Below are 25020 nucleotides of genomic sequence, written 5' to 3'. Positions count from 1 at the left end.
TGCTCCATAAGGCGTCAGCACTGGCAGAGGAAAAGGATTTTGCGATGCCGAGAATGTCTGTGTGCAGCGGTTGCTGCTGCTCCTTGTACTTCCCGTGTTTTTGCCACACAGTTAACATCATGGTGCCTCTCGATGGGCGAATATCACACTCCGTCTCTGTAAAGAGCTCTGCGGTCACGGTTAGAGTGTGATTCAGGAGGATGCTTGCAATGATCGCCCCTTTGGCAGGCAGCAAAGTGGCTCCTTTTTGGTCACTGCAATCAGGCTTGTCTTGAATCGACTCATGATCAGAGCACCCCGAGGTCCATTTCACCCGGCCCATTATCAGTAATAACTGCATTTTCCCCCATCCCATGTTATATTCACGAAGGCTCTTAGTCAGTAATTTCTTCACTAGGTACCGTCTCAGTTTACGTTAATCTCAAAACAGCAACTGCACTTGGCCCTGTCCGAGTTTATATCACGTTAGACCCTATATCAGTAATCACTGCACTTGCCCCGGTCCCAGTTTATATTAACCAAGACTCTTAATCAGTAATTCCTTCCCTCCGCACTCTCTCAGTTTATATTTATCAAGGCACAGTATGAGTCATCACTGAACCAGGCACTGTCCCAGTTTATATCAATCGACATCCTGCATCAGTAATCACTGCACTTGACAATGCCTCAATGAATTTAAATGTATATCCTGTAACACAAATCACTGCCTCAGTTAATATTCACCAAGACTCTTAATCAGTAATCCCTTCACTGGGCCCTGTCATAACTTATAGTAATAGAGCTTTACATTGTCAATCACTTTTCTTGGCCCTGTCTCAGTTGATAATAATAAAACCCTGTATCATCAGGGACTGCACTTGACCCTGTCTCAATTTATATTGGACAAACCCTGTATCAAGATATTATACTCCAGATATTTTATACGCAACGGCTGCACTAGATTCTGTCTTAATTATCACTGCATTAGATATTGTTACTGTTATTGTTCGAGCTGAAGCTGCCTCACCTACTATTGCAAAAGTCTATATCTCTATTTCTATTAAATTAGCCCCTGTCTCATTTATCACCTTAGAGCCCAAGTCTTTAAAACTACACTAGGCTCTCCCTTGGTTAGACTGATCAAAAATGCTGGCTTTGTTACATCACGCTAGGCCTCAGCTCATTTAAGACTACATTAAGCACCACCTTTTAGACAGACAGAGAGAGACAGATAGATAGATAGATAGATAGATAGATAGATAGATTGAGAGTGAGTGCGAAAGGCGAACAATTATTCACTCTGCTCAGTGAAAACCTGTGTTGTATTAAAGTTTACACATTCGCACTTGTCTTGTACTGTGCAAAGTAACCCCCTTCCTTGAAGCTTCACAGAACTCACTTAACCTCTCTCCCTATCTCTCTCTCTCTCTCACTCTCCATCTCTATCTCTCCCCCCATCCCCCTCTTTCTCTGAGACACCAGCATCCCCAATGGTCCTCATTTTCTTTCCAAGACAGCAACTCACTCACTTAAACTTTGTCCCGCAAAACATTAATTATTTAACCCGGCTCTCACACAGAGCCCATTTAATCTATTAAACTCTCTACTCAATTTCTCAGACAACATATGATTCATTTAAAACATTCTTTATCCAAATACTCATCCGGGAGGGATTTTTTATTTTTATTTTCTCTCACTTCTCCAATTGGTAACCCTCACTCCACCTCGACGTTCAATCAATAGGTTAAAATGAAAAGAAGCCCTTTCGTTTCTTTCTTTGACATGAGAAAGGAGGTGAACGCAATGTTAAAAGTAGGAACAATCTATGACGTGCTTCTTGCTGCAGTCAGAGTGAGCTCACCCTCAGAGGCAGGAAGACTGTTCATGGTGATAACATGAAACTGACGCTTGCTGTTCCATTCTCAGGTAACACAACTTCCTGTTTCTCAGCTGCCGGTTCCTAACCGCACATCTAACTTCTGAGCAGAGAGGTAAATCCAGGGGCAATAACCTGTTGGAAAAATCTATCAAGGCGGCCTATGTCTGGCCACAGAGTCAGTGCAGAGTCTCACATATCACAGTCTGGTGAGATTTACAAATAAAACCGCTGTGATCTGTTTCGAGCTTCCATTCCAGGACATAGCTGGATGTGTCTTTGGATCAGTCACTGATTTTTCCCTGTTCTCTAAAGCCGGGAAATGACCGCTTGCTCCCTTGTATTTTGGCCATTTTCATTGTGTTACTTGTTTGGTTTATTGCTGAACTTTTCTCTCTCACCGCCTCTTCCTTTTGTCCCTTTCCCCTCGCTTAGTTTTATGCTCTGTCTGTCAGTTCCAGGATCTCTCTCTCTCTCTGCTTCTACCTGTTTAACACACATTCTCAAAAACATTAAGAGTTTAATGCAGTAAAAAAAAGAGAGCTCATTTCAACTGGCGCAACAATCAGTGATCAGAGAGGTTAGATTCAGATTAATTGAACTAGATGGTGAGATGAGGAAAACTGTTTTTTTTTTAAACAAAGTTATCATGAGCTGGAACGCACAGAGCGAAATGGAGGAAGGAGCAAATTCAACTTTGGAAAGGGGATAAATACTTTCGTGCTTAAAATCGGCTGGATAATATAATTATAGAGGCATAGAAAAGTTATGGTGCAGAAAGAGGCCATTCAGCCTATCGTGCCTGCGCCGGTTAAAAAGATAAATGAAGAGAAATTGCAGCTGATTTGAATCGCGATGTCCAGCACCTCGCCCGTAGTCTTGCCGGTTACAGCATTTCGTTTGCGGTTCCAGGTATCTTCTAAATGGGTTGAGTGTTGCAGCCTCACCCACCAATTTAGGCAGTGACCTCCAGATATCCACTACCAGCTGGGTGAACAATTTTTGATCACGTCCCCTCTAATACCACATCCAATCGCCTTAAATCTATGCCGTCCTGGTAAGTGACCGTTCAGTTACAAGAAACAGGTCTTTACCGTCGACCCTATCTAGACCCCTTTTATTTTGAAAACCAGAATTATTCACCCCTTAGCCTCCCCTGTTCTTTAGATAACCACCCTAGTCTGTCCAATCTCTCCTCATCAGTGCAATTTCCAAGCCCTGACAACATTCTTGTCAATCTCCTCTGCACTGTCTACAAAGCAATTATGTCCTTCATGTAAGGTGATCACCAGAGCTGTACACAAAATTCCAGCTGTCCATGAGCCACAATTCCATCTTTAAATCGCTGCTTTTGTATTCAATACCTCGCCTAATAAAGGACAACCATCCCTTTGCTTTCTTGACGACCTTGTCTACCTGTTCTTCCACCTTAAAGGACAGGTGGACATGCAACCCAAGGTCTCGCCTATCAACCTCTCCCAATAACTTCCAATTAATTGAGTATTCCTTTGCTTTGTTTGCCCTCACAATTGTCTGGATTCACTTCCATTTGCCATTTCGACGCCCAATCAACAAAGCAGTGATATCATTCTGGAGTCGCCAGCTATCCTCTTCACTATGAACTACACGGCCATGTTTGCATCATCTGCAAATTTCCCAATCATGTCTCCCACATTTAACTCTAAGTTATTAATATATACAACGAACAGCAAGGGGCCCAGCACTGAGCCCTGTGGTACACCACTGGGAACCGTTTACTTTTCGCAAAAGCATGCATTGACGATTACCCTTTGTTTCCTGTTACTGAGACAAATTTGGATTCAAACTGTTACCTTCCTCCGTATCCCATGAGTTCTCACTTTCCTGACCATTATGGGGAATGTCACTAATTGGACAGACTTTTAAAAGAATAAACATACGCACCGTGTGCTGATTGGACTTTTCCAATAATTTTGTGCCTTTATTACTGTTTCCTTTTCTGTATTTATGTACCTTCTTGTTGCAGCATCATTTCGGCACCTACCTCTGTACTTTACTGGGCCCAAATAAAATAGGATAATCACATGCTTTGCATCGTGTGCTCATCCTGTCCCCTGAAATTGCCCGCACGTATAATGCTGATAATTGTCAGGCAGCTGTCAAGAGTTTATTCATAGACTTTAAAGTGAATGTCACTGGATTGAAATCTTATCAGAGAATCACCAACTTCTTGAAACGATGTGGCACAGAATTTTTCCCTGGGGCGATTTAGTTATTTGATCTTTTCAGTGACAATGAGCATCAAGCAGAAGATTGAAAATGTTGGTTTCTTTGCGTGGCCAGACTCGGCCCGTGTGCCTCTGTCCAACTCCTAAAGTGCAAGAAAAGCTGTGAAGCAACAGATCCGATTCTGTTCCACTGACAGGTGTGTCACTGTCACCTCAGGTATCAGAAACCTCTGCTGTCGCCACGCCCTCATTTTCTCACCCTTGGGTACAACCATCCTTAGTCACTCTCAGTCACGGGCCTCAGTCAATACTTCTCCATTACTACCTTATCACAGAGCACCCTGCTCCACTCATCATTACATAGGGCCCTGCAATATGCGCAAAACACCATGGCGTTCCACCAGTTTGCCTGACAATAAAAATCGAATGTTCTTCGCTCATCTACCTCGTTCAATGTAAGACTACAAGCGGTAACAACGGCCTCCGTCATTGATATATTTCAGTCGGCCTCTGCGACCATTATTATTCCAGGATCCAGTCTGTTCCAGGCCCTGTAATCGCCACTTGCTTGGTACATCAAAATGGAACAGTTTTCTTTTTTATTGAACATAAATGTCAATCTCATGATCATGTCGCCGGAACCACTGCCTGGCTGGTTAGGGAAGCTGCAGAATTGTTCTGACTGCTATATTCCCTCGCCGTTCTAAGTATAAGAAAATACTAGGAAAAAGACGTAAAATCAAATGAAGTTGAATTTATACTGACACCTGGAGAATCCATCCAGATTCTATGGTGCAGTCTTTTTTTTTTATTCATTGATGGCATTGGGGATCCCTGGCTGGGCCAGAATTTATTGTCCATCCCATATTGCCCTTGAGATGATGGTGGTGAGCTGACTTGTTGAACAACTGCAGTCCGTATGGTGTAGCTAACCCCACAGTGTTGTTAGGGAGAGGGTTCCATGATTTTAACTGGAAGGAGACTTGAACCCATAAACTTTGACCCTGGAGTGAGAGTGCTGTCAATTATTGAATATGGGCATGTTCTGTTCACAGTTCCGATCACACCAGAACGTGTCTGTGTTGTTAAATAATTCTTATTCCATTCAAAGATCAATGGTCCTTGATTCCGTTATTCTGCAAAGAAATTACAATGTTTCTGGAATCACACGCCCTAACTTCGGTTTTGGTGCAATGGATACCGCCTATGCTATCAGCACACTTTATGCAGTGATGTGTTCAGTAACACATAGCATCCTGCGGCTGTTACTATTGGGTAAAACACTGTCTTGGTTACACCAAGTTTAAACGTGCCTTTGCTGTAATCACACTGGACTCTGAATGCATTATTATTGGATTGCCTCCTATTTTGATAATTATTAAACTTCACTCCCGCCACTGGTCCAGTCAGAAAATAATCTGCTTCTTGTTCCAATTCTTGTGCACGTCTCTTATGGGATCAGCAATCCCGTCTATTTTCAAGAGCAAAGTGCTTCTAACATTAATGAATTTGACAGTCTTCACTTAGTGATACACTGTTACCTGTTTCGGGTATTATTGTACAAAGTATTGCATCCACCATCATTAAACATAGACTTCTTTCTTCTATTTTTACACTAAGTCCTGCATTTGCTATTCATGTCGTAGCCCATATCTTTGTTTACACCGCACCCTGTCTCTGCTTTAACTGCACTAGATTATCTCTGTTTCTATTATGTCAGGACGTATCTTTGTTATTGCTGCACTACCCCATATCTCTGTTTATAACACATAGATCCTGTCTCTATTTATGGTACAAAGGGCCTGATTCTTTATATAGAATATAGAGCATAGCAGCAGAATATTCAAAGCAAAAAGGATTAGTGCAGTTATAGTGGAAACAGTGGAAGTAACTTTCAAAGGTTGTAGAAACAAAAGAGTGAAAATTCCTTGGAGATCAAGGAATGTTTCAAGCCTTTCCATCCCTAGGAATAAGAGGTTAGAGAAGTACAGTTGTATTAACATCACAAAAGGTACAATTTCAATTTGTCCATCTTACTTCCACAAATAATAACAGCTCGTGGTATAGACAGGAGTTTCAGTAAGTTGCTGCTGTGATCATTTGTTGATATACTGCCCTTATCTCGAGGTAATTTAATCCACTTTCCATCTAATCACCACAGAGATAAATCTGCCTTGGAAATGACATAATCAGTCTCAAATCATTTTATAAACAAGAGCACGCAGCAGAATGGTTATTAATAAGTATTTACAATCTTAAACGATCTTCAGGTAAAATACATGAGTTGTCCTTTTTGAGGTTTGAACACACTTACTGAAGGTAATCTCTGAGTGTGAATCTCTGAGTGTGAATATGTAATGACACCTCAGTGCAAAATGGCCGATCTCTTATTTAGCACGTAATCTATTAATACAACCACAAATCCTAAATCTGGACTAGTAACCAGTATTTGACAAAGGCTTATATGAAAATCATTCCTCTTGTAAGTATTCCTCTATTAGGAAAACGATGATCCTGTATGAATTTGAGCAGTAATCTCTGATCATCCTGCGACCTTCAAATTTTGGTTCCATAAAACCCCAGGAGCTCTTGGCCCCTGATAAAATCACGCATTTAATCCATATTACCTTTCCTCAGTATGCCTACGAAAGTGGATAATTTAATACTTCTCCGATGTAAGTGTTACCTGTTATGTGTCTGCCGATATCACCAGAATGTGTTAATTATTTTCCACGTCATTAGTGGATTACATGGTTTCCAATCATCTGCAAACTTAGATGTTATGGTGCGAAAACCAATTGAAACTATCCCAACGTGCGGACCAGATCTTCTATGATGTGAGACATGGTCTGGTAGAGTGTAAATAGATAGTGCTAATGTAATATAAGCAGAGACATGGAGCAGTGCAGCAGCAACTAAAACGGGGTTTAGTGGTATGTATAGAGACCCTGAATCCAGCGCAGTAAAAACTGGGACCTTGTCGTATGTAATACAAAAAGAGACATGGAATAGTTCCAGAAAAACTGAACTGGGGCCAAGTACTGATATAAATGAGGCAGGATCTGGTGTAGTATTATGATATGGTACAGTTGGATATAAACTAAGAAAGGGTCAGATGTAGTAATGCTGAGACATGGCGGAGTGCACCAATTATTATTACATCTTTAATAATATAAAGGGAAACTGGACCAAGTTCAATCATTACTGAGACAAGATCCAGCGTATTAGTTATAGACGTGGCCTTGAGTAATATAATCATACGCATGTACAGTAAATACAAAGACAGGGTCAATATCAATATAAACAAATGCAAGGAATAGGCCCTCGGAATGTAAGCAGAAAAATGATCTAGTTTGATATAAACAGAGAAATGATCTGGTGTAAGGTAAACAGAAATGTGATCTAGTGGATTATAATGTGAGACCATGAAGGGTGCAGCAATAGTTGGGACAATGCCTGGTTAATGTAAAGCAACCTCGGCTACACTGCCATCAGCTGGACAAACGTTGCTATTGTCAATGCCGAATAAATGCCAATTTCAGCGAAAGATTGTGATAATAATTATAGAACTATGGAATGCTTGCAGCACAGGAGGAGGCCTCTAAAGCTTAGGAGATTTTGAGAGATAAAACCATTTTTAAAAAAAATATCTACGTTCCGAACTCTTGGTTTATAATAATGGAGTATTTAATTGTGGCTGACCTGACAAGTTCTGAATAAGCATTATTTATGGATCAAGTAGGCCTTATGAAACAAGATTTCCAGAAAGAGAGCTGCAAAGACTCACGACCCTCTGAGAGAAATAAAAATCGCCTAATCTCAGTTTCAAATGGGCAGCCCCTTATTTTTAAACAGTGAACCCTAATGTTAGATTCTCTCACATGAGGAAACACCCTCGCCACATCCACCCTGTCAAAACCCCTCTGCATCTCATATTTTTCAATCAAGTGGCATCTTATTCTCCTAAACTCCAGCGGATGCAAGCCTAGTCTGTCTAACCTTTCATCATAAAACAACCCGCCACTTCCAGGTATGAGTCTGATAAAACTTCTCTAAACAGATTCTAAAGCATTTATATCATCCCATAAATAAGGCGACCAATACTGCACACAGTATTCCAGGTGTGCTCTCACTAGTCCTCTGTATATCCGGAGCATAACATCCCTACTTTTTTAATTCAATTCTTCTTGCAATAAATGATAACTTTGTATTAGCTTTCTTAATTACTTGCTGTACCTGCATACTAGCTTTTTGTGAATCATACATTAAGACACCAGATCACTGTATCTCAGAGCTCTGCAATATCTTTCCATTTAGATAATATGCTACTCTTTTTTCCTTCCTGCCACAATAGGCAATTTGAAATGTCCGATATTGTACTCCATTTGCCAGAATTTTTCCCATTCATTTCACATATCTATGCCTTTTTGTAGCCTCATTATGTCCTCCTCACAACATACTTCCCTACCTATCTTTGTGTCATCAGCAAATTTGGCAACCATCCCTTCCATCCCTTCATGCAATCATTTATATAAATTGTAGGCAGTTGAGTTCCAGACTGAGTCCTGGGGCACACTTCTCTTTACAGCTTTCCAACCTGAAAAATCTCATTTATGCCTACTGTCTTCTTCTTGTTAGCCAGCCAATCATCTATCCCTGCCAATAAGTTACCCCCTATACTTTAAGCTTTTATTTCCACAATAACCTTCCCTGTGGCCCTTTATCAAATGCCCTCTGCAGTATATCCACCGGTTCCCCTGTGTCCACAGCCGATGTAACTTCCTCAAAATCATGCTTGTTCTGCTTGATTGCCTTGGTTTTATCGAAGTTATCTGCGACATCTTCTTTCATAGCAGCTTCTAACATTTTCCCTATAACCGATATCAAGCTAACTGGTCTGTAGTTTCCCGTTTTCTGTCTCCTTCCCTTTTTGTATATTGGAGTTACATTTCCTTTATTCCAATCCAAAGGGACCTTCTCTGAAACTAGGGAGCTTGGAAAAACATAAAACCAAGGCATCAACTTCCTCACTAGCCACTTCTCTTAAGACACCAGTGTGAAGTCCATCAGGACCCAAGCACTTGTCAGCCCGCAACTCCAACAATTTACTCAGCACCACTTATCTGGTGATTGCAATTTTCCTGAGTTCCTCCCTAACTTCCATCTCCTGATATACAGCTGCCTTTGGAATATTGTACCCTCTATAGTAAAGACTGAGGAAAATGCCTGGTTGATTCACCTGCCAATTCTTTGGTTCCCATTATCAATTCTTCAGACTGACTTTCTCTTATTCCAACGCTCAGTTTGATAACTCGTTTGTTTGTTAAAAACATATTCCTGGAAGCACTTACTACCTGTTTTTATATTTGTGGCTAACGTTCTCTGGTACTCTATTTTATTCCCTTCCTCATTAAATTTTTATTCATTCTTTGCTGTTCCTTCTCTTCTGTCCAATCTTCCGGTATTCCACCTATCTTCAAACAAACATATAATTGTTTTCTTTAAGTTTGGTGCGATCTTTCACCTTCCTAGTTAACCAGGGATGGTGTGTCATCCCTTGGACTTTTTTTTTTACTCGTTGGAATGTATATATCCTCTCAATTTTGATATATCCCCGAAAATGTTTTCCACTTCATCTCTATTGACCTATCCCTTAACTTAATTTGCCAATTCACTTTAGCCAGTTCTGGTTTCATGCCCTCATAATTGCACTTATTTAATTTTTAAAAATAGTCTCAGACCCACTCCTCTCTCCCTCAAACAGAATGTAAAATTCAAACATACGATGGTTACTACTACCGAGGGGCGCCTTCACCATGAAGTCAATAATTAATCCCGTCTCGCTGCACAACACAAGGTCTGGTATTGCCTGCTCTCTAGTTGGCTCTAAAACTAAGAAACTATCCTGGAAGCAATCTTTCAGTTCCTGATCTGGGCTACTACTATTATTATTAATAGTGCGGCTGAATGTCTTGGGGTACAGCAAGATATATATGGGTTGGTCAAATGGGAAGATAAGTGGCAGATGGAATTTAACGCTGAAAAGTGTGAGGTGATACACTTTGAAAGGAGTAATTTGACAAGGAAGTATTCAATGAACAGCATAACACTATGAAGCTCTGAGGAACAATGGGCCCTTGGCGTGAGCATCCATAGATCTCTGAAGGTGGAGGGGCATGTTAGTGGGGTGGTGAAAAAAGCATACTGGACACTTGCCTTTATCAATCGAGGCATTGATTATAAAAGTGGGGAGGTCATGTTGGAGTTCTATAGAATCTTGGCGAGGCCAAAGCTGGAGTATTGTGTGCAGTTCTGGTCGCCACATTATAGGAATGATGTCATTGCACTGGAAGGAGTGCAGAGGAGATTCACCAGGATATTGCCTGGGATGAAACGTTTAAGTTATGAAGAGTGATTGGATAGACTTGGGTTGTGTTCGTTTGAGCAGAGAAGACTGAGGGGTGACCTGATCGCGGTGTACAATATTATGAGGGCCATGGATAGGGTGCACAGGGAGCATCTGTTCCCTTTAGTTGATGGGTCGGTCACTAGGGTTAGGGGCATGGGGTTTAGGGGGGATTTGAGGAAAAACATTTTTACTCAGACAGTGGCGACGGCCTGGAATGCGCTGCCTGGGAGGGTGGTGGAGGCGGTTTTCCTCATATCCTATAAAAAGTACCTGGATGAGCAATCGGCACGTCATAGCATTCAAGGCTATAGGCGAAATGCTGGTGAATGGGGTTAGGTAGTTAGGTCATGAGTTTCTCACGTGTCGGTGCAGAGTCGATGGGCCGAAGGGCCTCTTCTGCACTGTGTGATTCTGTGCTTTTGGGATACTTTTTCCCATCTGACTTTTCCAGTCTCTCCATAGATTGAAATCCCCCATGATTATGGTCGTGCCTTTCCGACAAGTTCCTATTCTTTCTTCCTTCGTGTTCAATGCTCCCTTTTGCTTACTATTAGGAGACCTGCACATGATTCCTTCAAGCGATTTGTTTTCTTTCCCATTGTTCATCTTTATCCAAACAGTTTCCACATCCTTGTTTCAAGAGCTGGGTCATCCCTCTCTAATCTGCTAAACCATCATTAACTAGCAGGGCCAATCCCACCGTTTCTTCTCTTCAGGTCCTTCCAAAATCCCTTTGATATTCCAATCCCAATCCATGTCGTCCTGCACCTATCAAATCGTACTTCTTTATTTATAGATGTGCATTTATTTGCAAAGAATCAAAATTAACCTCTTTCGTTGGCTTGATGTGAGGGTCATTTAGTGTCACCACATGACTGTACCTAAAGGCATGAACACTGATGGCAAACCTGCATCACTTATTCCCTAGGCCCCCGGATGTACATTCAATTGTGAGTAATCAACACACCATTTTAAATACAGAGCTATTGCAAACAACGTTACATCCTCTTATCAATAATACAACTTATCGTATACAGTCACATCAACACTTGATTCAACACCATAACAGAGCTACGAAAGCCACTAATAGTAAATGGTAATAACACTTCCTACACTGATGCCAAGAGGAAGGCTGTCCTCCAATACAGATCTTCACCTCTACGGAAATGATTAATCAATTCAACCAAACCATACATCGTAAAATTTTAAGATGAGCCGACAAGTAAAGTTAAAACTGCTGAATTCACTTTTTTTCCTTTATCCCTTTGAAGCTGGCATAGAATCCACAATTGCACAGTTCAATTAAAACAAATGCAATTCATTAACACAGGACTTCTCGGCACCCAAAAGTATTTAAGACAATAAAACTGGTTCCTCGCAAAGAGCTGTTATCCTATCCCCCCCACTTAAAACTAAATTGCCTCAGCAGCAGAAACTCAGCCTGAGCTGTAAAGACAACATAAATATTACTTCAGACCAACATAAACCCCTGTAATATTCGTAGTAATATCGCTATTTACAGGTCATTCCATCCGTCTTTACTGTTCTTGTCCTGTGAATCAGTAATTCATCTCCGGCCACCCCCTGTCTGTTCCCCATCGGTCAGATGTTTCCCTCCTGTTCATATAATTATCCAAGTTCATTTTGAATGACTCGATTGTCACGGCCTCCAGCACATTCTGAGGCAGTCCATTCAATTCCTAACCACTCTCTGCATGAGCAAAAGCGTTTACTCGTGTCGCTAATGCTTATTTTGCCAATTACCTTCAATCTATGCATTTTGGTTCCCGAACCATGCACCAATCGAACAGTTTTCTGTTTTCTATTCTGTACAGACCCATTTATTTTGAATACATCTATAAATTCTGCTCTCAACCATCTATTCTCTATGGAAATCAGTCCCAAATTCTCTAATCTATCTGTGTGACTGAAGAGCCCCGTCCCTGGAACTACTCTCGTGAATCTTTCCTGCTCTCTCAATTATACCTTCACACTTTTATTAAAGTCTGGTCCCCAGAACTGGACGCAAATACTCCTGTTGAGACTTTAACAGTGTTTAAAGACTTCTTTGTTGTTGAACTTTATGCCCCTATTTATAAAGCCTCAGACACCATCTGCTTCATTAACCAATCTGGCACTCGTAACAAAAGAGGCAGGGCACCGTGTTATATAAACAGAAGATGGACTGGTGCAGCATGAACTGGGACATCCTCTAGCTTAATATAAACATGGCAGGGTCTACCCCTGTAATCACCAAAGCAATGATTCTTGCAATGCAAACAGGTACATGATTTAGTTTACTACATGGAGAGCCAGGGTACCATGCAGTAACAATTGAGACAGGACATTTCGTCATACATGGTTCAGTGCAGTCATAACTTAGAGTGCCTCACAGAACATAAAGAGGAACTTGGTCGAGAATGCTAACAGCAGAGATTGGTCTGAATACAAAAATAAGTGAGACATGACCTGCTCTAATATGATCAGAGATACGACCTAGTGTTATATAAACAGATATGGGGCCTAGTGGAGACTGGGTCTGTTGGAGTAACCATTAAGACAATGCTGCTTCACGCAATTTGAACAATCACGGTTTCCGTTCCTTCCGCTGGACAAACCTTGGTGTTGCAGATGCTGTGAAAATGTCGATTTAAATTACTGTTTCTGATATCAATCACAGAATCGAAGAATTCTTATAGAAAAGTAGGAGGCGATTTGTCTGCTTCAAGCTAACCCTCTAAAGGAGCTATTGACCTAGTTCCACTCTTTTACCACTCGTCCAGCATTTTTCTTCCCTTTCCCGAAAATGATGCAATTTATCTTTGAAAGCATCAGTTGAATCTGCCTCCACCACACTCGCAGGCTGTCTACTCCAAATCTCAACCACTCACTTCGCGAAAACAAAAGTTTGTTTTTAAAAAAATGTCGCCGTTGCATTTTTCCCTCATTATCTTAAATCTATGCTCTCGTGTTCTCGAATCTTGCACAAGTGGGAACACTTTCTCCCTGCCTACTCTGACCGGACCGTCATCATTCTGGATATCTCTACCAAATCTACTTTCAAATAGAGTAATGCAAGAGAATAGAACTTAATATGGTTTTGTTGTTGTTACAAGAAAATAACATAGTTGGAGTGCGAAAATATATTCGAGTGAGTGCAACACAACTGATGCTCGCCGGGCTATAATTCGGTTAAATATGTATTTGTGCTTCATTTTCTATGAAAGAGGCAGCAGTTAATATATTTATTTGGTCCTCAACTGAGACCATAAGACTTTAAGTAGTAAATTGCTACATGTATTACATTGCCACCGGCATGTTTGAAGAAGAGTTGTGGAAATTTAGCTGAATCAGTCCACGGCCCAGATATCATGCGTCCGAGGATTTTTTAATGGAAATTAGCGAGAAATCAGCAGGTTCTCAGTCATAAATCTGTGAAAAATGGTTGAATTCTTGAGACGTGCCTGGCGAGCAGATAAAATAAAATGCAGCATTTATTGTTTTTAGGTAAAACGTTCTCAAAAGTGAGTTAGGAAACTACAGACCCTGAGTTACATCTGGTTTACCTGTGAGAATGAAAAGATTATGGGGCATGCGGAGAGAAGGAGAACATTTCATTGTAGCCAGTAAGTGCCCATGAAGGAGAGGACTTGCTTATCCAGTTGGCTGGTCAATTTGAAAGTGATTCATAGTGGCAAGACAGACAGTGGATGTGATGCATTTGGATTCCTGTTGGCTTTCTAAACAGTTCCTCTGGAAAGGATGAAACTCTGGGAGAAACATGGCCACAATCACAGGGGGAATGCAAGGGAATCTGAATTAGTTGATTGATAGATTCCAGATTGTAATGATACAGAGATTGTATTCGGACTGGAAGAAAGTTAACGGTGGTATCCCACATTTTTCTGTTTCATTCCTCATTTGTTTAAGGTGGTAATAAACTACCCGGTAGTAGAAGCCAGAAGAACAATGCTTACAACTGCAGGGTGAGAAAAGGCAAATGAAGATGATAGGTTCACAGCTGATCAGGATAAGATATGGGCGGATTTAAATGCTTGAAAAATGGGCAGAAAGGCAATGGATAGCAATCCCCGGTAAGGAATTTAAAGTTTGCCACGTGAACATAAGGTATCAAGGAAGGAAATATCACATATGGAAAAAAAAATAACCTGCATGGAAAATGAAAAAAAAATTGGTTGCTGACTGACAAGAGTTGAATTTATTTCAACAATGAGCAAAGCAAATGAGGCCCTGGGACAGACACAGATTCCCTCTCTCAACGCTTCCTGACGCCTTCCCCGGCATAGTGCCAACCTTTCCACCTTCCAGCCTGCTTCAAATGGATCTGGAAAGTTCAGGTTAATATTCCACTGGGTGTTCAATCTATGGAGTACACTCTCGAAAACGTGGAAAAATTTAATATTGATTCTTACAGGAACACAAGATTGGGAGCAGGAGTAAGCGCCATGGCCCGTCAAGCTGCTCTGTCTTTCTGAACTTGGGCTCCAACTCCATGCTCCCGCCCTTTGCCCATACCCCTGAAATCCCCGAGACACTGTAACTCTGCCTATCCCGTCATTAAGTGGATGGACAATCCAGAAGCCTCTGGGGTAGAGAATTCCAAAGGTTCACGACCCTTTGATGGAAACAATTTCTCCCTATTTCAGACCAATATGATCGACCGCTTATCCTCTGACCGTTCCCGGTGTTTTCGATTCTCCGACCAGCGGAAACAATCTCTCAGCCACCCTATCAAGCCGTTTCAGGATTGTATATGTTACTGGATAGCGCCTTTCCTTCTTCACAACCCCAGAGAATATGTGGGCAATTTACTCAGCCGCTCATCATATGTCAGCCCCCTTATCCCAGGGACCAATTTCGCGAACGTTCTCTACACTATTTCGAATGCAATTGTTTACGACCTTAAATATGGAGATCAAAACTGGACACAGCACTTCCAGATGTGGTCTCATCAAAATAATTACAGGAAGAGCGTTTCACTCCTGTCACCTAATCTCCTTGCAATATAGGTCAACATGCCATTTGCTTTCCTAATTTTTATTGCACCTTCTAACTTCCTGCGTTCTTTTTACAAGCAAAACCAAGTCTTTTTGAGCAACAATATTCACGATATTTGAACCTTTTAAAAATGCTCCTTTTTATTCTTTGGGCAAAATTAGTTTTTTTTCTGTTCTTACAACCATGTTTACAAAGAAAATAAAACAGCTTTAATTCGTGGGATTCATTTTTGAGATATAACCTTTGAGTGACTTTATATATGGTGAGCTGGTATTGGTTGATATTTCCTAGGACACTCCACTGCTGGAGTTCTGTAATTTGATATCTGGGTTTGCTGTAGACTGGTTAAACGCGATATATTGCGGCAATTTGTCAAACCCTCCATTATCATGTATCATTGGAATACAGGATAGTGGAAAGTGAACGAGACCGGAGTGCAGAGTCGAGACTGAAGGCGATTTGCTGCAATAATTTGAAATACTTATTTTTTTTAACAATTTTAGTGTATATTCTGCACATACATTTAAAAAGAGGGGTATTTTGTTACGTTGATTCGAATTTGTTGGCTGACAATAGTAGTGTCGTTCTAATTGGTCTATGAAAACATTAGATTGTGAACTTGAAGCCGTTTTTGTTTCTTTTACCCGGCAATTCCATTGTTCCGATATTTCTGGACACGGTGCCACGTGATTGGATAAAAATTGATGGGTGAAGTATCTGTTTCCATTTCAGAGTATACCCTACCTTTAAAGATCCGAAACATTCCCAATAGGGATATTAATGTTCCATCATTAATTAGGTAAACTCTGATATCCAATAATGGATTAGAGATCGGATATAATGACTTCTGCATGAATCTGGGCCCTTGGAGCTGATAGGGATCTACCAGGCTTGAGCAAGCACAGGGAGGGTAACCGGGAACTAGCTCAGAACTGATTACAACACTGAAATGTGCAGCGATTCGGTGCTCTTGAAACATTAAAAAATTCCGAGGGTAAGGAACTCAATGCATATATGAGGGTTCGGGGTGTGTAACATGGGCAAGAACAGAAAAAAATGTGGAAGGAAGTGTGGAATTCTTATTGGATTCTGCTGTTTTTTATAATTTAAAAATCTTAACCATTAGACTCAATGGGTATTTTGCCGCAATCTTTAACTCTTCTCTGAATTTACTTTGGGTCCCTGCATAAATAAACGGGTTGGTGCAGGAACTCAGTAACTGAAGCCTGAATCCACTTTCGTCGAGAATAAAATTTGATTCCTTGAAGTTTGACTCTGAGAAGTAACTAACACTCGCGATTCACACATAGAGGAACGTTATAAGAACTAATGCATATAAGAGGATAAAACTGCCTGAGATGGCAAAGAGTAAAACCGTGGACGTCCTCCGCTTCTCCATCTCTGGGTCACTCTGATTCTACCCGTCGCTCTGGGCCCGAAATCTCCTGCGGGCTCTACTGGCTGCGACAATGTGTCTGACTGTCAGAGCATTCAGCGACAAGATCAGAATGAATGGGAGACAAGGAGGTAAAATGTGCTGAATCCAGTCAAATGCAGCGCATGCAGTTGACGTATAAAATATTCATTTTATGTTGCAGAACCAGGGTATGTTGTTAACTGTATTCAAAGTATCATATATAAAATATAAGTAGGTATTTTTGACACAGCTCAGTAAACAAACTATCACGACAACCCGGCCCACCGTCTTCACAGTGCAATATTTTACTTTCAGCCTCTGGCAGTAAATGGCCACAAATCTATCAAAGGTGAAAGCGACCGTGAAACAAACTGAACAGTCCATGATTGCATAATTTAGGGGAGACCTGAAACTGCACACCGGTGCGATGCTCAGGAAGCAAACAGGGAAATAAATCCCAGCAATCCGGTTTAATATCACGCAGGTAACCGTGACAAGGAAATCCATCACCATGGACACCAGGTAGTAAATGATACATCTGGATAGGCCACATCTTCCGCGAGACAGGATCACAGCAACTGACCAGTTAGCTGTAACAGAGAGACAGGAAGAAGCGAAGGAGAGGGAAAGAGGGTGAATGTGTGTAAGAGGGCTAGAAAAGGAATGTTACTGATCTGTGCCCCAGGAAATTTGTCTATTTTTCAGGTTTCTTATTAACCTTACACCTTTGGCATGCGATGCCTAGCATATTGCCTAAGCTACGGGCACTTGTTTCTGTGTTTGTAGTAACCATCCACATGATAAATAATAAGTGTCAATCACTTCGGGCTGTGTAATATTACAATGAAACATAATGAGACCAGGGAAACAACAAAAACCCAATGATACGAACACGGAATATACAATAGAAGCGAAAAATAACATTTTAACACAATATGGGAGATATTGAAGAGTGTAATTAATGATACAACAACCGGTGACAACAGTTGAACCTTACACGACAATAGCAAAATTATTTGAATATGGAACGAATTATATCATTCTGAAGATCTAAAACGCTTTCCCCAAGTTATTTGCTGTTAACCACTTTACTGCTGGAAAAATTGGCAGTCAACTTGGTTGAAAAGATTCCGAAACGGAGGAAACTAATGGGCAGTGAGCGATTAGGATGTGCAGATGATGCTTTGGTGATGACACAGTCTTAACTCCTGGGTGTTAACTCCTGGGATGTTAACTCCTGGGGGGTTAACGCCTGGGGTGTTAACGCCTGGGGTGTTAACGCCTGGGTCTTCTCCTGATAGTTATCTGGGATTTTCGGTGTGCATCTGAACCATCGGATCTCACAGTGGCTGATATTTCATTCTGGGGCAGGGCCCTCCGAGAATACAAAACTCTCTCAGGACTGCGCTGTCTGGCGGTATAAACAATCAACTTCGTTCTATAGTGAATATTGAAATGAAAAAGACAGTAACACTCCGATTCAAGGATTGCCAAAGGAATGCAGCTTAACACAAATGTGTGTGTGTATTTATTTTGGATCTGAATTTCGCTGGTAGCCAATTATTTATTGATCATCATTACATTCCTTTGAGCAGGCAGTGTTTAGCTGCCGCTTATTCAATTAAATGGCATGTTCAGCCATTTCAAAGGTCAATTTCCAGGACTGTAATGCCTTCATTATTTTCTGCTCTGTTACTGGAACAGTAATCCAGAAGCCTGGAGTAATGCAGTAATGCTCCAGATATATTACTTCATAAATTCTTTGACAGATGCTGGGGAAATTAAAAGTTCAAGTAATTGATAAGTGCCAGACAATTACCAAATCCTATTATAGAGATTCCAACTGACCAAAGTCCCTGTGACATTCAATGCATTACCATCGCTGAATCCCAAACTATCAACATTCTGTGGTTTACAATTGAACAGAAACTGAAATACTCTACTAATACTGTGGCTACAAGAGGAGGTCAGAGGCCGAGGATTCTGAGGCACCCCAAAACCTGCCGACAATCTGCAATCCACAAGTCAGGAGTGTGATGGAATACTCTTCAATTGCCTGGATGAGTGCAGCTGCAACAACACTCAAGAAGCTCTACGCCAGCGGAGTTAAGTCAGCCAGCTTGATCGGCATCACATTCATCAAATTTAATGCTCATTCCATCCAACAGCGACGCACAGAGTCAACAGTGTCTACGACTTACAAAATGCACTGCAAACCTCCTTTGACAACATCCTGCGACCTCTACCACCTAGGAGGGGAAGAACAGCGGATGCATGGGAAAACCAGCACCTGGAGGTTCCATTCCAAGCCACACACCACACTTACATGGAAATACATTGCTGTTCCTTCGCTGTCGGTGAATCAAAATGCTGTAGCTCTTTTCCAAACAGGTTAGCGGCTAGGAATGGTGTGACAAATAACCCACCTCCTGACTCCCTAAAACCTGTCCAACATCTACAAGGCACAAGTTAGGAGGGTGATGGAATACTTCCCATTTGCCTGGATGAGTGTAGCTCCCACAACACCCAAGAAGCTTGACACCAAAAAAAACAAAGCAGCCCGCTTGTTTGGCACCACATCCACAAACGTTCACTCCCTCCACTTTCGACGCACTGTAGCAACAGTGTGTGCCATCTACATAAAGCCCTGCTGGAATTCACCAAGGCCCCTTCGACAGCACCTTCCAAGCTCACGACCACTACCATTTAGTAGGACAATGGCTGCAGATAGATGGGAACACCACCAACTGGAAGTTCCCTTCCAAGTGACTTACCATCCTGACTCGGAAATATATCGCCGTTCCTTCACTGCCGCTTGGTAAAAATCCTGGAATTCCCTTCCTCACAGCACAAGGGGGTATCCACAACACATGGGCTGCAGTGGTTCAAGGAGGCAGCTCACCGTCACCCTCTCAAGTGCAACTAGGGCAATAAATTTTGGCGTGGCAGTGAAGCCCACATCCCATGAATGAATAAGGAATATTAAGATCTGTGGGTGTACTTACAGCACGTGGTCTGCAGCGGTTTGAGAAGGTGACTCACCGCCAATGAATCCATACCATTACCCCAGACTTCCCCAGTAATTAAAATCCAGGTGACAGTCTCTGTGGAAACGTGTGTTGTAATCCCACCACCGCCATTATTTTTTCTTTTTTTCGCATTTCAGTAAATGCCGTTTCAAAGAGAAGCACCAGGTTCAATTTCATTGCATTGAAGTTATTTATATTTTATTTCGATAGGAAGAACGAGGAGAGGCAATAAAAATATGAATTCCTGTTGCGGGGTTGGAAGGAGCTGAATTGCCCTTCTCGAGAGCCGGAATGGACACGGCTGGCCGAGTGTCCGGCTTCTCTTCTGTAGACAACTTTGATTTTATTCCAAGGACATCAAAGCAAGTATGTTGTTAAATGCAAGCATGTTACCAAGCGGAAAATGATTGAAGTTCTCACATGAACTTCTTAAAAGTTGATGAGAATGCACGAGGGTTGAATGGTCATTCTTGATTTTTTTTTAATGTTCTAATTCAGCGCCAAGGCAATGGGTGCTTCCAAGCTGACTGTGGTGACGTGGCCGAGTGGGTTAAGGTGCTGTTTCAGGCTTTAGTCTCTGTGGTGATGGCAGCTCGACTGCCACCATTATCAAATTTTGGGGTATTTTGTTGCTATGAAACTCAAAGGTTCAACGAGAGCACAAGGTGCAGTTGGCTTGCGCGGTCTTGTACTACGGTTCAAAGAATGAGGAAAGGCAATTTTAATTACTGGGGAAGTCTGGGGTAAAGGCATGGATTCAAATTTGTTATTTCCTCATATCCAGTATATTGTTTTATACAAACAGTATGGGGTAAGCATCAATTAGGCATGGTCAAGTGGTGAAGGTAATGAACTTGAAAGCAGTAATGGTTTTCTCATGCAGGTTCGAATGTTGCATCACCTGTTACATCATTCGTGATTTTAACAAACTCTCTGCAGAATTAGGCGTCGATCAGATGGAATAAAACACATCCAAACCTGCTTGTGTTTCTTATTTCCGCTCGTCTGCGAAAATTCATTCAATTTGCTGTTGGGAATGTAAGAAGAGTTTGCCAAGTTGGTGGCATCGTTGCTTTCAGAGTGTTTCTCTCTACTTCGGTCTCAGTCTGTGTCGGTGTATATGTGTGTGCCATTTTGGGTCAGTTCCCCAAGGGATTGAACTCATTTTTTCAGCCCAGCTCTTCGTGTCACTGGGTCAGGAAAACTTTGTTAATTTGTGTACACTGTGCGCGGGCACAATGTTTCAATATTGTTTGTCTTAACTCAGTTTTCGGAAGAGAATTGGACAATGACGTGAGAGATGAAAGCTCAGGGCTATGGAGAAAGAAAAAGATATTGAGTAGAACTGGACAGCTTTTTGAGAGAAACTGGCATAGATACGGTGGGGCGAATAGTCTCCTAATGTGCTGTGCTAATTTACCATTCCATTTCTATGTCAATTTCTCTGCAGCATTACAGGAAATACCACCCCAATTCTATTTCTGCAAATCAAGACCTTAAGTGCATCATTATTACACAGATTGAATTTCTATAACAATCTCTTTGGCAATCTTGCCTTTTAAACTACATAACCTTTTAGCAAAGCTGTTCAAAAAATTTCCACAGAATGAGAAGCAGGAAAAGGTTATGACACACAGAACAATTAAAGTGATGAAAGTGTTGATTGTCACTCGATAGGCAGATCAGCGTTTCTCATAGTCTGCAGCAACAATGAATGTGTTTATTTAATCAGATTGACATCATTATTCACCGACTCACAGGGTGACAGAGGGCAATATGGGCTCCTTAAAGATGAGGAAACAAGTATTAAAATATTATTATTAAACATTAAATCTTGAAATAAGCCCTGCAAATACATTGCAATGTTTGGAAGGAGGTGCAGCTAAGAGGTGGAAGATATGAATGGTGTTATTGACCCAGCTCTTGAAACAAGGATGTGGAAACTGTTTGGATAAAGATGAACAATGGGAAAGAAAACAAATCGCTTGAAGGCGTCATCCTTCTCCTAATAGTAACCGAAAGGGAGGATTGAACATGAAGGAAGAAATAATAGGAACTTGTCGGAAAGGCACGACCATAATCATGGGGGATTTCAATCTATGGAGAGACTGGAAAAGTCAGGTGGGAAAAAGTATCACAAGAGCACAGAATCACACAGAATCACACAGTGCAGAAGAGGCCCTCCGGCCCATCGAGTCTGCATCGACACGTGAGAAACAGTTGACCTACCTACCTAACCCCGTTCACCAGCATTTCGCCTATAGCCTTGAATGCTATGACGTGCCGATTGCTCATCATAGTACTGTTTATAGGATGTGAGGAAAACCGCCTCCACCACCCTCCCAGGCAGCGCATTCCAGGCTGTCGCCACTGTCTGAGTAAAAATGTTTTTCCTCAAATCCCCCCTAAACCCCATGCCCCTCACCCTAGTGACCGACCCTTCAACTAAAGGAAACAGATGCTCCCTGTGCACCCTATCCATGGCCCTCACAATATTGTACACCACGATCAGGTCACCCCTCAGTCTTCTCTGCTCAAACGAACATAACCCAAGTCTATCCAATCACTCTTCATAACTTAAACGTTTCATCCCAGGCAATATCCTAGTGAATCTCCTCTGCACTCCTTCCAGTGCAATGACATCATTCCTATAATGTGGCGACCAGAACTGCACACAGTACTCCAGCTTTGGCATCGCCAAGGTTCTACAGAACTCCACCATGACCTCCCTACTTTTGTAATCAATGCCTCGATTGATAAAGGCAAGTGTCCAGTATGCATTTTTCACCACCCCACTAACATGCCCCTCCACCTTCAGAGATCTATGGATGCTCACGCCAAGGGCCCATTGTTCCTCAGAGTTTCATAGTGTTATGCTGTTCATTGAATACTTCCTTGTCAAATTACTCCTTCCAAAGTGTATCACCTCACACTTTTCAGCGTTAAATTCCATCTGCCACTTATCTTCCCATTTGACCAACCCATATATATCTTGCTGTACCCCAAGACATTCAGCCGCACTATTAATAATAATAGTAGTAGCCCAGATGAGGAACTGAAAGAATGCTTCCAGGATAGTTTCTTAGTTTTAGAGCCAACTAGAGAGCAGGAAATACCAGACCTTGTGTTGTGCAGCGAGATGGGATTAATTATTGATCTGATGGTGAAGGCGCCCCTCGGTAGTAGTAACCATCGTATGTTTGAATTTTACATTCTGTTTGAGGGAGAGAGGAGTGAGTCTGAGACTAGTTTCTTAAATTAAATTAGGGCAATTATGAGGGCATGAAACCAGAACTGACTAAAGTGAATTGGCAAATTAAGTTAAGGGATAGGTGAATAGAGATGAAGTGGAAAACATTTTCGGGGATATATCAAAATTAAGAGGATATATACTCCAACGAGTAAAAAAAAAATTCCAAGGGATGACACATCATCCCTGGTTAACTAGGAAGGTGAAAGATCGCACCAAACTTAAAGAAAACAATATATGTTTGTTTGAAGAAAGGTGGAATACCGGAAGATTGGGCAGAAGAGAAGGAACAGCAAATTATGAATAAAAATTTAATGTGGAAGGGAATAAAATAGAGTACCAGAGAACGTTAGCCACAAATATAAAAACAGATAGTAACTGCTTCCAGGAATATGTTGTTAATAAACAAACGAGTTATCAAACTGAGTGTTGGAACAAGAGAATGTCAGTCTGAAGGATTGATAATGGGAACCAAAGAATTGGCAGGTGAATCAACCAGGCATTTTCCTCAGTCTTTACTATAGAGGGTACAATATTCCAAAGGCAGCTGTATATCAGGAGATGGAAGGTAGGGAGGAACTCAGGAAAATTGCAATCACCAGATAAGTGGTGCTGAGTAAATTGTTGGAGTTGCGGGATGACAAGTGCTTGGGTCCTGATGGACTTCACACTGGTGTCTTAAGAGAAGTGGCTAGTGAGGAAGTTGATGCCTTGGTTTTATGTTTTTCCAAGCTCCCTAGTTTCAGAGAAGGTCCCTTTGGATCGGAATAAAGGAAATGTAACTCCAATATACAAAAAGGGAAGGAGACAGAAAACGGGAAACTACAGACCAGTTAGCTTGATATCTGTTATAGGGAAAATGTTAGAAGCTGCTATGAAAGAAGCTGTCGCAGATAACTTCGATAAAACCAAGGCAATCAAGCAGAACAAGCATGATTTTGAGGAAGTTACATGGGCTGTGGACACAGGGGAACCCGGTGGATATACTGCAGATGGCATTTGATAAAGGGCCACAGGAAAGGCTATTGTGGAAAATAAAAGCTTAAAGTATAGGGGGTAACTTATTGGCAGGGATAGATGATTGGCTGGCTAACAAGAAGACAGTCGGCATAAATGAGATTTTTCAGGTTGGAAAGCTGTAAAGAGAAGTGTGCCCCAGGACTCAGTCTGGAACTCAACTGCCTACAATTTATATAAATGATTGCATGAAGGGATGGAAGGGATGGTTGCCAAATTTGCTGATGACACAAAGATAGGTAGGGAAGTAAGTTGTGAGGAGGACATAATGAGGCTACAAAAAGGCATAGATATGTGAAATGAGTGGGAGAATTTCTGGCTAATGGAGTACAATATCGGACATTTCAAATTGCCTATTGTGGCAGGAAGGAAAAAAGAGTAGCATACTATCTAAATGGAGAGATATTGCAGAGCTCTGAGATACAGTGATCTGGTGTCTTAATGAATGATTCACAAAAAGCTAGTATGCAGGTACAGCAAGTAATTAGGAAAGTTAATACAAAGTTATCATTTATTGCGAGAAGAATTGAATTAAAAAAGTAGGGATGTTATGCTCCGGGTATGCAGAGGACTAGTGAGAGCACACCTGGAATACTGTGTGCAGTATTGGTCACCTTATTTATGGGATGATATAAATGCTTTAGAATCTGTTTAGAGAAGTTTTAACAGACTCATGCCTGGAATGGGCGGGTTGATTTATGAGGAAAGGTTAGACAGACTAGGCTTGCATCCGCTGGAGTTTAGGAGAATAAGAGGCCACTTGATTGAAAAGTATGAGATGCAGAGGGGTCCTGACAGGGTGGATGTGGCGAGGGTG

This window comes from Carcharodon carcharias (assembly GCF_017639515.1).
Source record: "Carcharodon carcharias isolate sCarCar2 chromosome 27 unlocalized genomic scaffold, sCarCar2.pri SUPER_27_unloc_2, whole genome shotgun sequence".
Lineage (NCBI taxonomy): Eukaryota > Metazoa > Chordata > Chondrichthyes > Lamniformes > Lamnidae > Carcharodon > Carcharodon carcharias.
This window is presented reverse-complemented; position numbering follows the sequence as displayed.